The sequence below is a fragment of the Schistocerca gregaria genome, chromosome 2 (assembly GCF_023897955.1).
Source record: "Schistocerca gregaria isolate iqSchGreg1 chromosome 2, iqSchGreg1.2, whole genome shotgun sequence".
Classification (NCBI taxonomy): domain Eukaryota; kingdom Metazoa; phylum Arthropoda; class Insecta; order Orthoptera; family Acrididae; genus Schistocerca; species Schistocerca gregaria.
The window spans coordinates 1,012,936,850-1,012,955,506 of NC_064921.1; positions in this window are offsets into that span (position 1 = coordinate 1,012,936,850).

Consider the following 18,657-nt stretch of genomic DNA (forward strand, 5'->3'; position numbering starts at 1 on the left):
TTTGTTTCTACACATTTGTAACGCAAATTCTGAACCTGTGAAAATATTTTTATATGAGACTGCCACTGTAGTCGTAAATATTTCGGTAAGACAGTTAAGTGACGACCTGCACGTAATGCGTCGTGGGCACCCAGCTGCGCGACAGCCACCTGACAAAAGAAAGCCATTAGGTAAAAAAAAGAGGCCGTTATCCTCGCTATTGACATTCCTTTGCAGAAAGCATCGCAAAAACGACACGCTCATTAATTGGAAAGATACTTACATCTGCACACCTGATTATGACAAGCGTCTTTCTACGAGAGTTGAGAGAATTTCTACTAACTTATGAAATGTCACATGACTATTGAATGATATTTTTATGCTTTGCCTCTCATAGTTGCTTATTTCGTTTGATATCTGGTTTCCAGCTGTGTTGCAGCATTGGTTTAAGAAGGTATAAGAAAATGGTTTGTCCAAAAAAAGTAGTGTACAGTGGAGAAAAACTATTTTAGAGAAAGGATGTGAACAGAATACAGAAAGCATGCTTGGATAGGATTTTTTTTTTTTTTTTTTGGCTGGAGCAAATGTTGAAATAAGAGCGACGATCTATGGAATGAAGTTTTGGGTTGGACTGCAGTACCAAATGTTACACTGAAAACAAACCCTGTCCTTTCCTTTTGTGTTATCCCACTATGTGTTTGTGTACCCCTGTGTATTTGTTTTCTTCCTGTCTCTGTGTACTGTTTCATAGAATTTTTTCTCTTCTAATACTAAGCTACATTTACTATGATAATGAATACTGTTATCCTCAAATATAATTTGCATTAATAACATGTTATTTACTTTGTAAAGATGTTTACACATTATTTATTCTGTTTTGTTCCAATGCTTATGTGTGAAGTTGATGTTTCAAAAGTTATTCTGATCTTTTATGTATGTACTTATGTCATAATTCTTGTAACACTGATGTATATGTTTATTTATATTCTTGTGTAAAGCCTCTATTACTACAAATGTTATCTGTATTGTTATGTTCTTTAATGATGTATTTTGTACCTTTGTTAATGTATTCTTATGTTATAAAATTGTAATTGACACCAGTTCATCACATTAAGTAACTAGTAAGTTACATTTCACTGCACACGTTTCTGTTGGTCATAGTATATGGACAATATGTGAGACGTAGGGACTCATAGTGTTTGCACGTATGTTAATAATTCAGCAAGGGACTGGATAACAGCATTGCTGGTTCTAAGGACATTTAAAAAAAAATTTTGTGAGTGCACAAGTGGTGGTTCATGTACTTGCCATATTGTCTGCAAGACTCTTCGATGGTGATTGTGCACCTGCACAGTCGCAACAGATGGCTGCTGGCCGTCTCTACAAGGACTACAGTGGGTCTGCAGCTTTGATGGCCCACCAATACCACTATTTCTACAAGGGGTATAGTGGATCTGCATCTTTGATGGCCCACCAATACCGTAATCTCTACCAGGACTACAATGGGTCTACTCTGTGATGACCTACCTACCAATATTCTTCAAAACTTCGAATGACTCTGCTGTGGGTTTGCTCTGTTGTGGCCCATTACCTGTCTACATGTCAAGAGTCAGCACTGTCTTTCCGTTGGAAGGACAACACTACTTCAAAAGTGCATGGAAATCCACAACTTCCTTGTCCACTTCCTTTTACTGCTCAGACTTTGAGAAAAACACTGCTGTTTTACTGTGATGAATGATCAGGACTGTCTTTATGGACTGTGAGAAAATTTTAGCTTTTGACCAACATTGTATCAATAAGTGTGAGCATTTGATTTCTTTGTTATTGTAATTATAATTATAAATTTTTTTTTCAAATCTGTATTGGCGAGTGCCCAAAACAATTTGTAAAATTGTTTGAGGGGAGCTTGCGGGCTATTTAAGTAGGCTGTTTAGGTTCTTATGTTGGTAACGCCGCCGCCACATAGCGCTCTGTATGAAAATCACTGGCTGCCATTGTAGTGTTGGGCAACGGCAGCTGGATGTTAACAGCGTGTAGCGTTGCGCAGTTGGAGGTGAGCCGCTAGCAGTGGTGGACGTGTGGAGAGAGATGGCGGAGTTTTGAAATTTGTAAGAATTGATGTCATGAACTGATGGATATATATTATGACTATTAAGGTAAATACATTGTTTGTTCTCTATTAAAATCTTTCATTCGCTAACTATGCCTATCAGTAGTTAGTGACTTCCGTAGTTTTAATCTTTTATTTAGCTGGCAGTAGTGGCGCTCGCTGCATTGCAGTAGTTCGAGTAACGAAGATTTTTGGTGAGGTAAGTGATTTGTGAAAGGTATAGGTTAATGTTAGTCAGGGCCATTCTTTTGTAGAGATTACTGAAAGTCAGATTGTGTTGCGCTAAAAATATTGTGTGTCAGTTTAAGCACAGTCATGTATAATTTTTCTAAGGAGACGTTTCAACACAGCTCGCACCATCCAGGACTGGTCTTATTAACACGGTGATGAAATGTTTTATCTCCACTGGCCATCGAAGACACTAGATAATACGATGGCCATTCCAAAAGAAATGCATACTATTTTTGTAAAATTACCGCTTTCACTCTGCATGTGTGAAAGTTTTACAGTGTGTAGATACATCCTTCCCGCCTGTTTTCACACTTAGTTCAACCTGTTCCTGTGAGTGGCGCCGTCACAGCATGTCTTCCAGATGGCTGCTACACTTGACGTACGTCAGAAGCAATGTGCTGTCATAGAATTCCTGTGCTGTGAAAACGAGACAGTGGGAAACATCCACAAGAGATTGAAGAAGGTGTATGGAGATGCTGCTTTCGATCGTAGTACAGTTAATCGGTGATGAAAGCGGGCACGGCAATATTGAGGATTGTCCATGCAGCGGCAGGCCTCGTACTGCACACACTCCAGACAGTGTGCAGACAGTTAACGAATTGGTGACTGCTGACGCACGCATCACAGTGAACGAATTTTCACGCTACGTTGGGATAGGGGAAGGAAGTTTTTGAAGAATACTGAAAGTGTTGGCGTTAAAAAAGGTTTGTGCCAGGTGGATTTCCAGGATGTTGACAGTGGCCCACTAAGAAACAAGAAAAACGGTATGCAGCGAACTTTTGGAACAGTACGAGAATGGTGGAGATAAATTTCTTTTGAAGAATTGTGATAGGTGGTGAAACAAGGCTCCATCATTTCTCACCCGAGACGAAGAGGCAATCAATGGAGTGGTATCACGGAAATTCATCCAAGAAAAAAAATTCAGAACCACACCTTCTGCTAGAAAAGTTATGGCTACGGTGTTTTTTGATTCCAAAGGACTCTTGCTTGTGGACATCATGCCAAGTGGAACCCCCATAAATTCTGATGCATATGTGACGACACTGAAGAAACTTCAAGTTCGACTGAGTCGTGTTCGACAACACGGGCAAAAGCAGGATGTTTTGCTGTTGCACGTTAATGCACGGCCACATGTCAGTCAAAAAACCATGGAAGCGATCACAAAACGTGGATGGACAACACTTAAACACCCACCTTACAGTCCTGACCTGGCTCCATGTGACTATCATCTCTTTGGGAAACTGAAAGACTCTCTTCGTGGAACAAGGTTTGAAGATGATAACTCCCTTTTGCACGCTACCAAACAGGGGCTCCAATAGGTTGGTCCAGAATTTTACCGTACTAGTATACAGGCGATGGTTCCAAGATGGCGTAAGGCAGTTGAGAGGGATGGAAATTATGTGGAGAAATGAAAATTTTGTTCTTAAAGGATGCATCTACACAGTGTAAAACTTTAAAACATGTAGAATAAAAGATGGATTAAAAAAATAGTGTGCATTTCTATTGGAGTGACCCTCGTATTATTAAACTGACATTGTCTACTTTGGAGAGAACGATTTCTTGATCGCTATCCACCTCCATCGCCGTTACCTGAAATTTCCACTATTTTGCAGGATGAATGGTAAAAAATTCACTTGGAAAAAAAGTTAGATCTGTATTTATCGATTTCGAGACGACAGCCGGTAATTGAACATGGTCACGAGCACAGGAGAGGCACTGCAGGCAACGCCAAAGGCACTATCGTGGGACACCTGCTGCCATTGCCCGTTAACGACAGATTTCGTCGCACTGTCCTGATGGATACGCTCATCCTCCCACACTGATTTCTATGAATTGTTCATGATGATGACGATTTTGGTTTATGGGGCGCTCAACGGCGTGGTTATCAGGGCCTGTACAAATTCCCAATCTCTTCACTTTCCAGTCTCCCCAGTTCACGAGTGATGACGAAATGACGAGGGTAACACAGAACCCAGTCCCCGGGAGGAGAAAATCCCCGACCCTCTGCCGGGAATCGAATCTGGGACCCCGGGCCCAGAGGCAGCGAAGCTAATCAGGAGACTACTGGCTGCGGACAGGTTAGTTGATGTTCCTGTTAGCACCGACAGCTCTACGCAGACGCCGCTGCTCTCGGTCGTGAAGGCCCTCGGTCACTGCGTTGTTCACGGTGAGACGTAATGCCTGAAATTTGGTATCCTCGGCACGCTCTTAACACTAAGCCGTCCGGCGACACCACAGTGGTGTCGTGCGTGGTACAGCGGTCAACGGCCGGGGACACCACAGTGGTGTCGTCTGCATGGTATCGCTCAGTGGCCAGCGACACCACAGTGGTGTCGTGCATGGTATAGCGGTCAACGGCCGGCGACACCACAGTGGTGTCGTCTGCATGGTATAGCTCAGTGGCCAGCGACACCACAGTGGTGTCATGCGTGGTATAGCAGTCAACGGCCGGCGACACCACAGTGGTGTCGTCTGCATGGTATCGCTCAGTGGCCAGCGACACCACAGTGGTGTCGTGCGTGGTATAGAGGTCAACGGCCGGCGACACCACAGTGGTGTCGTCTGCATGGTATCGCTCAGTGGCCAGCGACACCACAGTGGTGTCGTCTGCATGGTATCGCTCAGTGGCCAGCGACACCACAGTGGTGTCGTGAGCATAGTATCGCTCAGTGGCAGGCGACAGCACTTTACTATCTTTTGCATTCTGTTGGTGTTTTGTTTAGGTAACAGTAAGTTACACAAGTCAATAAGTTTTTTGTTTTTATAAGTACTTTTGCCCTTTCATCATGGCGGACGAAAGAGACAATAGGATTATTTGCGATGAATGCGCGGACGTGTTGTCTGACGTTCCGGAAGACTTGGCCGATTGGGAAGAAGACAATGGATATCAGAAAATGAAAGTGGAGCGAATCGTATGAAGATAGTGAAATACGTCCAAGAAGAACTCGGCGAACGCTACGGTTGCCAACTGATTCCGCTGAATCAGTCGAAGAAGGCAGTGCACAGTTGTCAAACTGATTTACGGAGGACCAATAATAAATTTGTACGATTCCCGAGTCCAAACTCATTTCCCAAAGAAACACAGAGCGTCGAGGATATCGTAGAATTATAAATTGAGAACGATATATTTGAATATATTAGGAACGAAATTGCAAGAGAAGGAAATCCGATTTTAAAAATTCCAAATTTGTCAACGTTACGATACCCGAACTTTGAAAATGGTTTGGGCTTGCTATCCTTGCGGGAATTGTAAAAAAATCGATGATTATTGGTCAATGAATCCGTTGATAGACACACGGATATTTCGCAAAACGATGTCCCGCAACTGATTCAGACAAATGTTATCATTTTTACATTTTTCCAACCGCAACAATAAACCGGATAATGCCGACCGGCTTGTCAAAGTGCAATAAGAAATTAGTTATTTTTCCAAAAAGTTTAAAGAAACTTTTAATCTAAGTGAAAACATCTCAATTGATGAAGGAATGATACAGTGGCGTGGACAATTAAATTTTAAAGTTTACAATCCTTCGAAAATAACGAAATACGGCATACTCATTCGGATGCTGTCTGATTCGATTACGGGATACATTTTCTCATTCAAGATATATTCCGGTGCTGGACAGCCTTTAGAAAAAACAGTGACGGAGCTATTGACACCTTCTGGTGGAAAGTGGCATCACCTCTGCATGGATAATTATTATAACAATGTAGAACTTGCGGAGAAGTTACTTGAAAATTCGAGTTTGCTGAACGATACGGCAAAATATAAGATTTCCGGAAAATTAAAGCCCGCAAAAGTCAATGTGTTTGAAGCTTGTCATCAACGGAAAGGTGACTAGCGCAGGAGACAAGCCAAGTAATCCGAATTAGCGCTGCCGGTGCTAGCCGAATAAATTTGTACGATACGTGAAGACGGCAGAGTGTTAACAGTGTGGAGCTCGGAATACTGAATTCCCCAACGCTTTTCGAAATCGAAGTGGTCATGTGTCTATCTCCAACTACCATTCCGCGTTCAAAATCTGTTAATTCCCATCATGCGACCACAGCTACGACGGAAAGCTTTTCACATGATTCACCTGATACAAATGACAGCTTCGTCAATGCTCTACTCTGTTATAGGCTACGTTGTGTGCGCGATAGTACCGCGTTCTATATATGTATGCATATACCTACCCCATGACTGTTGTTACCTCAGTGTGCTTCCCGTGTAAGGGTCTGGAGAATAAGAGAATTTACGCCGTGTACAAAGGCACAGGTCTACAGGCAGTCATTTTTCCATAATTTAATACACGAACAGACCAGGGCAGGAAATCAATAATATTAATGCCATATTTCCTCTGATACGCCCTGCGTGTTGCTTTTCGTAGTATACACGTAAATGTAGATGAAGATGACTGTTAAATACGCTAACGAAAAAGAGAGGGAAAAGAAACAGCTAAGCTGCCGTAACTGCTGTGAAACGGCGTACAGTACCACAAATATGAAGAGGGGCGTTTATTCCCTAAGTCGTGCTGTCACAGGAGGCTTAAAATAAGTTTTCTTATTCGTCCTAAAATATTTACGCCTCAGAGTGCTGTATAACGGTGTCTGTCGCAGAAGAGGAGTGTTTACGGTTGCTTTGCCACAGTGTCGGCACGCGCAAAAGTGAATCTGGAGTGCCGTGCGTAGATCCCGCGGGTATCATAAATTGGCCGCCAGAAGGAAACAGAGTGGCTGACACACCTCGCTTTTAATCTCGGCCACAAAGAGGCGCGCGCTTTACATAAGCTGCCTGCCCGCATCGGGCGCAGCAGTTTTGGCAACTGCATAAACGTTTCAGAAATAGGCGCGCGCGAGGGTGAACGGACGTGGGACCTTAACTCTGCAGGCGCAGTACGACGATGAGACAGCGCCGCCGCCGCCGCCGCCGACGCCGGCCAAGGTGTGCCACGCACCGCCGCCAACGCAGCGGCCAGCTCACGCGACGCGTTGCTTTCGGTACCGCGTCACCGCCCGTAAGGGACAGGACCTCGCTAGCGCTTTTCGGCAGTAACATGTTTTATACTTCTGCTGTCTCCTACAGCATTTCGAACGATGACGTAAAAAGTAATGCTATTGAGAAAAGAGTAATACAACATAGTTCTTCTAACACCCTGCCTCATTGGTGATAGCATACCTACACTAATTATTGGAAGTGACACCAAGACAGAAAACAATATGCATATGCCTTTGTCACCAAGTTTATCTTCAGTTAGGTATTGCATGCAAACAATACTTCATGTCAGTTATATCGGTTCCCTGGACACAAGGGAGGTCGCTTTATTGTTGCCTCGTTAAGTGATAAAGACGCCATGAAATAAAAGCTAAATTACACAATTGCATTTTAATTTAATAAATACAACAACTATCCGCTTTGTTACGTATCTTCATTTAAGCTAATGCGCGATCTGAGGTTTCGCCGATTTTCTGTTAGTAATACATATTTGAGTGTTCAAACAGCACATAAATACAACATCGACAGCAAATTGGATGCCGCAGCTGCCCTGTCCATAATAACCATTTTGCTTGGCTGCTACAATTTCGCGAGTTGTAAATTTGCGACGTATTGCTATTTATGTGTACTTACTTTCTACCCTGATGGTTGTTATTCCGATTTTCGCCATTATGAATGTGGAACAAACATTTTTTGCGTCTACTTTGCACAAAACAGCCTAGTATTGCCCATGTTGGCGACTGACGTCTTTGTTTACATCCTAAAATAAATCTGTGGTCAAAGATTACATTTTGTTTACAGGTTCTGCGATGGTCAAAGCTAAATTTCGCTGACATTTTCTGTATGAGTTCAAAATGGTTCAAATGGCTCTGAGCACTATGGGATTTAAGATCTGTGGTCATCAGTCCCCTACAACAGAGAACTACTTAAACCTAAGTAGCCAAAGGACATCACACACATCCATGCCCGAGGCAGGATTCGAACCTGCGACCGTAGCGGTCACGCGGTTCCAGACTGTAGCGCCTAGAACCGCACGGCCACATCGAATGCCTCTGTATGAGTAAGAAGAACTGAAACTGTTTGCCATGAATGTGCTGAGTATTCTATATTGTTATTAAAGAAGTACATTACTGGTGGTTTAGTTCATACGGTATATTATAAAAGTAAAAGTAACATCTTTCTTCCATTTTCTTTTTTATTTCACGGTTCTAATGATGTTTGTAAATAACAAATAATTTCTAAACAGTAAAGACGTATGAATGTCATACCAATTGTGAAAGAAAAAATAAAGAAAAAAGTAATATCAGTTCTTCTATATGAAATGCAATATACTATTTTTATTTTTATAGTACAACGTGTAATGTAAACAGCCACTTATACACTTATTTAATGACAATGGATAGTACTCAGCATATTAATATTAAGCAATTTCAGTTCTTTACAGTTATATTGAAACTGAGGGCAAAATACAACTTTGATCTTAGCAGAACCTGTACGCGAAATGTAATCTTTGACCACAAATGCATTTTAGGATGAAACAAAGATTTCAGTTAGCAGCATGGTGGATTCTACGCTGTTTTTGTGCAAAGTGGAAGTAAAAAGGTGTTTGTACCACATAGATTAAGGCGAAAATCGGAATAACGTAATGTACAGTAGAAAGTAAGTAAACCTAAACAACAATACATCGTCAATATACGAAAAAATGGCTGTGAGCACTATGCGACTCAACGTCTGAGGTCATCAGTCACCTAGAACTTAGAACTAATTAAACCTAACCAACCTAAGAACATCACACACATCCATGCCGAGGCAGGATTCGAACCTGCGACCGTAGCGGTTGCTCGGCTCCAGATTGTAGCGCCTAGAACCGCACGACCAGTCCGGCCGGCTCAATATACGACTCGCGAAATATAGAAGCTAAATAAAACTGTAATTTTTCACAGAGCAGCTGCAGCATCCAAACTGCTGTCGATGTTGTAATTATGTACTGACTGAAGACTAAGATATGTATTACATTAAGCGAAGATAGGTGAAAGTCCAAAGCACTTGTTAGCTTAAATAAAAATACATAACAAAGTGGCTGGTTGTTATATTTTTAAAATAATAAAATCCACAGCCATAGACTCAAAACCAGTAAAATGGGTAATTACAGTGTATTTGTGTCAGTAGCACGGTCTCGTATCATTGCTTAAATGACTTTATACGTTATCTCCATCCACTGTAGTACTTATAATCCCTATAACATTTAATATTGCAGTTTAAAACGCTGAAACATTTTCAAGTGGTTAAAGATGTTTTCAGCGCCTTCTTCATTAGAAATTCTTTCTGAAGTTCCATATAGAATAATACACTGTAGGGCAAAAGAATCTGGTACAGATATACAGAGATATGTAAAGAAGCAGAATCCGGTACAATATCAAACCTCCGACATCGATGCGGCCGGAAAAAGATCCTGCATGAATGGGACCAACGACGGCTGGAGAGAATCGTTCATTGTGACAGAAGTGAAACCTTTCCACAAATTTCTGCAGATTTCAGTGATTTCAGTGGTGGGCCATCAACAACAGCGTGCGAAACATCAGCGATATGGGCTTTCGTAGCCGAAGACCCACTAGTGTAACCTTGATGACTCCACTACACAAAGCTTTACGCCTCGCCTGGGCCCGTCAGCACCGTCGTTAGACTGTTGACGACTGGAGACATATTACCTGGATGGACGAGTCTCGTTTCAAATTGTATCGAGTGGTTGGACGTGTACAGGTATGAAGACAACCATATGATTCCATGGACCGTGCATGTTAGCACGGTACTGTTCAAGCTGGTGGTGCCTATGTAATGGTGTGGGGCGTGTGCATTTGGAGTAATATGGGACCAGTGGTACGTCTAGATACGAGTCTCACAGGTGACACGTTTATAAGCATCCTGTGTATACACCTGAATCCATTCATTCCCATTGTGCATTCCGACGGACTTGGGCAATTCCAGCAGGACAATGTGACACCCTGCACATCCAGAATTGCCACAGAGCGACTCCAGGAACACTATTCTGAGTTTAAACACTTCCGCCGGCCACCAAACTCCCCATAAATGAGCGCTAGTGAGCATATCTGGGATGCCTTGCAATGTGCTGTTCAGAAGAGATTTATGGACAGCCTTGTAGGATTCATGGTGTCGCACTGCTTCAGACATTAGTCGAGTCCATGCCACGTCGTGTTGCGGCAGTTCTGCGTGCTTACGGGGGCCTTACACGATGTTCGGCTAATGTACCAATTTCTCTGGCGCTTCAGCGTATTAGGCACACTGATGAACCATAAAATGAAGATCACTGTGCACCATACGACTGAATGCAACCTGCTGGCGCTGTTGGCCCGTGACGCGGTAAGGAAAGAGTAATAACTATGCTTAGAGACGGATGGGGACACAGTATAACGGCGATATGGGCTGAAAATGGGAGAATCCACTGAAATAACCAATTTTGACAATGTAAGTAGGCTGTTTAGGTTTTCTTATTGGTAACGCCGCTTAGCGGTCGGTATGAAAAATCACTGGCTGTGCTGTGCGCAGTCTGTGTTTAGTTTGCATTGTTGTCTGCCATTGTAGTGTTGGGCAGCGGCAGCTGGATGCTAACAGCGCGTAGTGTTGCGCAGTTGGAGGTGAGCCGCAAGCAGTGGTGGCCGTGGGGAGAGAGATGGCGGAGTTTTGTAATTTGTAAGACTGGATGTCATGAACTATCATATATATTTTGACTATTAAGGTAAATACACTGTTTGTTCTCTATTAAAATCTTTCATTTGCTAACTATACCTATCAGTAGTTAGTGCCTTCCGTAGTTAGAATCTTTTATTTAGCTGGCAGTAGTGGTGCTCGCTGTATTGCAGTAGTTCGAGTAACGAAGATTTTTTGTGAGGTAAGTGATTTGTGAAAGGTATAGGTTAATGTTAGTCAGGGCCATTCTTTTGTAGGGATTATTGAAAGTCAGATTGCGTTGCGCTAAAAAATATTGTGTGTCAGTTTAAGCACAGTCTTGTATACAATTTTTCCAAGGGGACGTTTCAACAAGAGGCAGATAGCTATGACCGTTGCCGGAGAAAGAGAGCATCTCGTAAACGGCGATGCTGGTAGGCTGTTCGAGTACTACTATCGTGGCTGAAAGACCGTCAAACCACTAGTAGGCAACAAGGTGTTGGACCCCGGCGCATCATCGCGGGACGTGGAAGATAGGGTTATGCCCGCTCTGTACAGTGGGACAGGCAGTTGGCATGTGGCAGACCTGACGGCACTAGAAAGATGGAGAAGCCACAAGTGTTTCGGGACGCATCGTTCAGTCAACAGCGTTGAACATGGGCTCCGCAACAAATGACCCTAGCGTGTTCCCTTGTCGACACGACGGCTCCGTCACTTACAATGCCACTGGATCATCGAAAATCAGTGGAGCTGCCGCCTGATCAGATGTATCTTGTTAGATGAGGTCAGTAGACGTGTCCGGGAACGCCGTTACCCAGGCGAACTGCTGCTGTAAACATATTATAGGTGGTGTTCACCCACGGACGTCATGTAGGTACCTTTAGAAGGAGCTCGGCATTTTAATTACCCGTCACAACATATACATTCGCTAATGAAATTCGTCGTAAATAATCCACCACAAATTGAGAAGAAGAGTGGTGGGGTAGCTACAACACGAGAGGGAAAAATGACCTTCATTACCCATCGTTAAAGCTATCACTGGTTCGGAAAGGAGCTAAATATGCAGGAACAAACATTTTTGATCATTTTCCTAATAACACAATGTCTGACAGGTACAGAAGCAAGCTTTAAACCTAATTTTAAATGATTTCTCCTGGACAGATTGAAGAATTTCTGCTTAAAAACTGATAGCCAGGAAAAAAAATTCATTATTGTTAACACTGATCATGTACTAAAATCAAATGATCTATGGCACACGTAAGTAACTACCACACGACGGAGAACACAGGACGCTGGACAATATATGATGCTACGGGGGTCGTTCACCTGTGCTTCCAGGGTTCCCTGTGGTAGTAAACGAAGCCACCATGACACCTGTGGACTGTGTCAACGTCATTGCGGAACACCGGCATCCCTTCATTGTTGACTTCTTGCCCAAAACTCAAAGTATCTTCTAGCCCAACTGTCCCTGTCATAAGCCCGGACCGGCCGAGGTGGCCGAGCGGTTCTAGGCGCTTCAGTCTGGACCCGCGCTACCGCTATGGTCGTAGGTTCGAATCCTGCCTCGGGCATGGATGTGTGTGAAGTTCTTAGGTTAGTTAGGTTTAAGTAGTTCTAAGTTATAGGGGACTGATGACCTCAGAAGTTAAGTCCCATAGGGCTCAGAGACATTTTTGAACCATAAGCCCGGAATCGTCAACAGTAGTTTGAAGAACTGGATAGTGAACTCACGTTTGAGGAACTGGATAGTGAACTCACGTTTGAGGAACTGGATAGTGAACTCACGGTGGTGCCTTGGTCATCATATTTGACTGAACTGATCCCAACGAAACCGGGTACCATTTCACAAGCTTTATCGGGTATACAGACCTTCCATAATACGAGGAACTCTTGGGCTGCATGGAGCCGTCCACCTTTTGAGGTGTACAGTCTGAGGTATTGAGATTCAAATGTGAATAGTGTTCTTGTTTATTTCATTTTTCGAGTTAATTAAAGTAATATTTCTGTAATGCCGTAGAATGTCGATAAACGTGAGAAAGAGCCCTGTTATGTCACGTGTATCTACTTAAACAGTTACGTTGACAGCTTTTAGTTTCGGTATTCATGGCCTAGCGGAGGCAAACGTAGACGCAAGGGTGCGATCGGTGGTGCTTGGGTGAGCCAGCAGTGAGAACTCGACGGCGAGCTGTCACTGTGAACCGACGTTTGGAGCGTAGAACAAGCTTCGCTATTGGTAAGGTATATGTACGCCAGGAGATACACAATGTTTGGTTCATCCGCGGAATAATAACTATATTCGAACACTACGCCTAGTGCTCCCAGTTTGTTCCGAGTAGTGTTAGAAATTAGATCCACGTGTTTGCTCGTCAGTAGCGTTTCAATTACCCAGTGAGCTTTTGTGTGATGGAACAGTATAAAAACAGTGGCTGGTGTTTAGAAATCATGGTACTACAACTAAAGCGTGGGTGAGTGATTCCTATTTTCGGTTTCAAATTTATGTCTTCCTGATTTTGTTTAGCTTTCGGACACTTGGTCGCCTATTCGCTGCACCGTTAAGTAATTTTTGCCGTTGCGATAATAGTTCTAGAATATGCAGGTGAATCAAAGCTTGCTGTGGAAGGCACGTGTGCATGTTCCGTCATGCTGGAACAGTGGGAAGTCAGTTTCAATCAGTTTAAACGATTCGGTTCATTTGTTTGTCTTTCACGTTTAATTCCAGATAACGGTAATCCCCACCGTCCACCTTTTGTAAATACCACGCTTATATATTTTAAAGTAGGGTTTGGTGTCTATCTCGTTAAGGCGTTGGTAAGGCGTCTTCCGGGGACTGTCGCAACTCAGATACCAAACTTGTCTCTCATCAGACTTCTTGGCAGTTTTGAAGGAACTATAAGTCCCGTCAATAGAAAACCATTTCACTTTCTAATCTATCTTACATCATTAGGTGGATGCTCATTTCTTTCCCTGCCCCCATCTTCCTCCGTATTTATCCAATGGTAAGGAGAGTATGTAGAACAAATACCCATAGCTTGAGAGCTATCTCTAGATACCATGATAACCTGAAGAAAATTGACAACAAAGTGGGTTTGTTGGCATGCTGCCTTCACTGGCAGGAGAAGTAGCGAAGCAATGAAGCATCGAAGTTACTGGACTCTGTGGACTCTGACGCTAAGCAAAGGCACAATTTCTGTCCGCCGGCCGGGGTGGCCGAGCAGTTCTAGGCGCTACAATCTGGAACTGCGCGACCGCTACGGTCGCAGGTTCGAATCCTGCCTCGGGCATGGATATGTGTGATGTCTTTAGGTCAGTTAGGTTTAAGTAGTTCTAAGTTCTAGGGGAGTAATGACCTCAGAAGTTAAGTTCCATAGTGCTCAGAGCCAATTTCTGTCCCAAACAGAATGTTGGTAGGCACCGAGCATCAGCCTAGTAACAGAGTTACCTTTAAAAACCCGCTTTGTTGCAAGTATATGAAACGCAACACGCTGTAAATTAAAGGACCAGGTGCTTCCCCTTAATTTCTTGTAATAAGATCCATCACAACAAAGAGATGAAATGCATCTCTCCACATGACAGATCTTTAAATTAAAGGTTTAAAAAAGCCAATAGTACCTTCTACCGTCCCACAGCGGGAAGGTGTCTCCATCTCAAGGTTGTGTGTCTGATGATCCGATGCTGTTAGGACTCCATGCTTATCTGTGTTACCACTTTCTAATCTAAGCAGCTACTGTTATTGGCATTACAAGGTTTACAAGTTGCCCCGGAGAATAAACTGACATGATACAAGTAATCGTTATCTAGACTGCACAATCGGTAGTGAGCATCGTTAAATATTCGGCAGCTGCGGCCATTTTAAAACCTTGTTTACAAAAGTCTCCACAGCTCCACACACTGTCGCCCCAGGGCGGCCACGCAAGGAACTACAAAAATAAACGTAGAGATGATGGGTTTGTCGTGGCAGCGATTTTCATAACCTCTCAAGCAAGGGCGGCCAAGAATTCGGCTCACGACGTGTGCCCTGACAGGATTGCTATATGGTGCCCAGCCTGGCTGGCACACTTCCCCCACCACCAATCCCACTCTGTTTGATTACGAGGAGGAGGAATAGGGGATAACTGCGAACGTGCCACAACTAAATAGCATTGCTGGCTAATTGTATGCGACTTTGTTTTGTATTTCACGTTTCCCAGAATCATAGTAGTGAAGGAGTTTTCCTATTTGGGGAGCAAAATAACTGATGCTGGTCGAAGTAGAGAGGATATAAAAGGTAGACTGGCAATGGCAAGGAAAGCGTTTGTGAAGAAGAGAAATTTAACATCGAATATAGATTTATGTATCAGGAAGTCGTTTCTTAAAGTATTTGTATGGAGTGTAGCCATGTATGGAAGTGAAACATGGACGATAACTAGTTTGGACAAGAAGAGAATAGAAGCTTTCCAAATGTGGTGCTACAGAAGAATGCTGAAGATTAGATGGGTAGGTCACATAACTGATGAGGAAGTATTGAATAGGATTGGGGAGGAGAGAAGTTTGTGGTACAACTTGACCAGATGAAGAGATCGGTTGGTAGGACATGTTCTGAGGCATCAAGGGATCACCAATTTAGTATTGGAGGGCAGCGTGGAGGGTAAATATCGTAGAGGGAGACCAAGAGATGACTACGCTAAGCAGATTCAGAAGGATGTGGGTTGCAGTGGGTTCTGGGATATGAAGAAGCTTGCACAGGATAGAGTAGCATGACGAGCTGCATCAAACCAGTCTCAGACCACAACAACAACAGAATCATAGGTCGCAAACAAAAAACATACTCAGTATTATTCAGTTATTTTTTGGCGCACAGTGGACATAATATAATTTGTATTAGGTACAGACTGTCGTAATACAGACAGATGCTGACAATTTGACAGATTTTCGTACTCAGGTTGTTACGTAGTCACGATTTATTTAGTTTCATAATCGAAAAATCGTCTTTCACACACATGTTTTGGTCGAAATATTGGGACGCTTTTGCATCCTCATTATGGAGACCTGGCAACTCTACCTAAGGGAAGCAATGTGGATGTCAAGGACTGTTTTAACGTTAAAGGGATGTATCTTTGAAAAGGGGAATTTCGTTCCAGATTAATCAGTTACATCTGCACACACACAGGGACCACTTTCAGCTGAAACGGAAAACTGTCTCTAAAACGGATGTAGGACTGACAGCGTCGTCAAACCGTTTAGAAGACTATCCTTGTAATTCTTTCAAGGCCACAACGAATTCATCAGACCTCGCGTTTTCTTTAATGGAAATGTGCGTAAGGAAATGGACTGTGTTTGTCTGAATGTGTCTCTTGTACAATGTAATTTCCTTTTTAAGTGCATCTTCATCAAGTCAAAAAGGAGTTGTTTCGCACCATGTAGTGTCGTACTGTGAGGAGTGTGCTGTCAAGTTCACTTAAAAAGGGAGGTCTGCAGTCCATCCCAGATGTTGCAGTTTTCGTTCCTCCAGTGTTATTTCCATAAAATATTCAAGAATAGCGAGTTTTAAATTGAGAACTCGTTCCAGACATGCCCTTTGACTTAACTAGTGTACTTTGTAGTAATATATAAAGTCTCCATACTCTTCATTCAGTTCGCTCAAAAACTGCAACTTTGTAGTAATATATAAAGTCTCCATACTCTTCATTTGGTTCGCTCAAGAACTGCTACAGCTGACAGTGGAATAAAGCGTGCTGCTTCAGAAATTCTACTATAAATTTTATTATTCGTACCACCAGTTCCTTCACGTGCTGCAAGCCACAAAATTTAGCACAAATGATTCTTGATGTACAGAACAATGAATCCCGTCTGTAGATCGTTGTAATTGTTTGCTCTTGCATTGTCAATTACGCCTAAAAATTCTTTCTGTATGATATTGTAACGTCGTTTCATCGCAAATTCACACTACCCGTCGCTTATGCGACTGCGTATTATATAATGAGAAATCTCATCCCTCTATTCTTTCATTCCCATTAATTTTTAAAAGGTGTGATAATAGACAGCTAGATTGCCTGTTTTTGTGGAAACACCCAGAGGACCCGTGAATGACCTCCATACGGTGAACAAATAGCGGAAGGTAAACAGCGCTGAACGAGGATTCTGCCGAACTGAAGAGAGCTGTGTTGACCGAAAAACGTCACACCGCAGCGCTTCCTGAAACTTCGCGCTGTTCTGGGTGCTTTCGAGGAGGATCGAGCAAAGCCGAGACAGGCCGAGCTTCGCAGCGCACGCCCTGCACCCATGAATTCTGGTATGCCATGAGCGGTCTTGCTTTAAAGGTTTCTAAAGTATTTATTCCGGTGAATTCGTAGCACACAACCGAAACCACTGAGGATTTTCGCATAGGTAGACCCTCGACTTCTTTTCTTCGAATTGAAGGAATGCTTTTGTGAACACAAAAGCTACAGTTTGTTCAAGGAAAAAATAAAACGGCGAAGAAACATTATATTCACATGAATGTTGATTGTGTCAAAGAAACGTTTGATTTTCGGCTTCAGCTGGCCAGAGCAGTCCTGTTTCTTGCGATTTGCAGTATAACGTTTCTACCTAGTTCTCCCCTATACCTGACAGACTAGGTGCGCCAATGATGGCGGAGGGTTTGTTACCTTCTGGGACAAGTTTGTGATTACTAAACCGCTCCATCATTGTAATTACAGGGCTGAGTCACTCAGAATCATCGCAGTCCTAAAGTCAGCAAAGTTCTGCAATGTAGGAGAATGACGTGAAGAACACAATAAAATTTCAGTTATGCACGAAACAAGATTTACAGATGAGAACACCATGGATTTTGAAAATTACAAACTATTTTAAAGCAAAACATACAAAATAGATCTTTAAAAAATGCATCCCATAAGGGGTGGGGATGGGAGCTATATTCTAAGTTTCGTATCACGGTCTTAGTTTCGCTCGAAGCAAATCCTGTGAAAATTTCCTTCAACCGCACAAATAAACTGTACACAGTAATTAACGCACTTACACCAATTAAACAAGAAAACAAAACAGAACTATAAAAAGAGAGTGAGTAATTGAGGTGACAGAAAATACAACCTCTGAAATTCCACAAAATCATGTGAAGATTCTAATGGGAAATTTTAATGACCTGCTACAGGAAGAGATAAAAATTCCGGAAAAGGATTCGTAATTTCCTTGCATGTATAAATCGACCAAGTAGAATGGAAACTCACTGAACTGTGTAGAAATTCCAGCCTCAAAATCATAAACAATTTGAAGAAGCAGCCCTCAAACCAAGAATCATGACGATCAACAAACAAAAATATTGGTGAATACCAAATTGGGTGAATTCCAAATTAACCATACCGAAATCTTAAATCCGCATTGCACGAAATTTTTAAAAGTTCAAGTACGCAATGAAGTAAATATTGATACAGATCACTGCTTAACCCGAGTGAAACTGTACTTAAAGTTTCATGATTTCGACAAAGGTATGTCAGTAATTCCTAAATTCACACTAGAAAAATGTTAATAGCGCACAATGTCGGCAAAACTCAAGCACAAATTTGGAAACCGCCCAAACACAGGCTTATCAAATTTCCCAAAATTGCATCCCCTTCAACTTATTGCCGGAATGAAGATTGTGAACAGGCAGTGCAGTCTCGACACAGGCATTCGAAACATGCAGTAGTAACAAATCACAAAACGA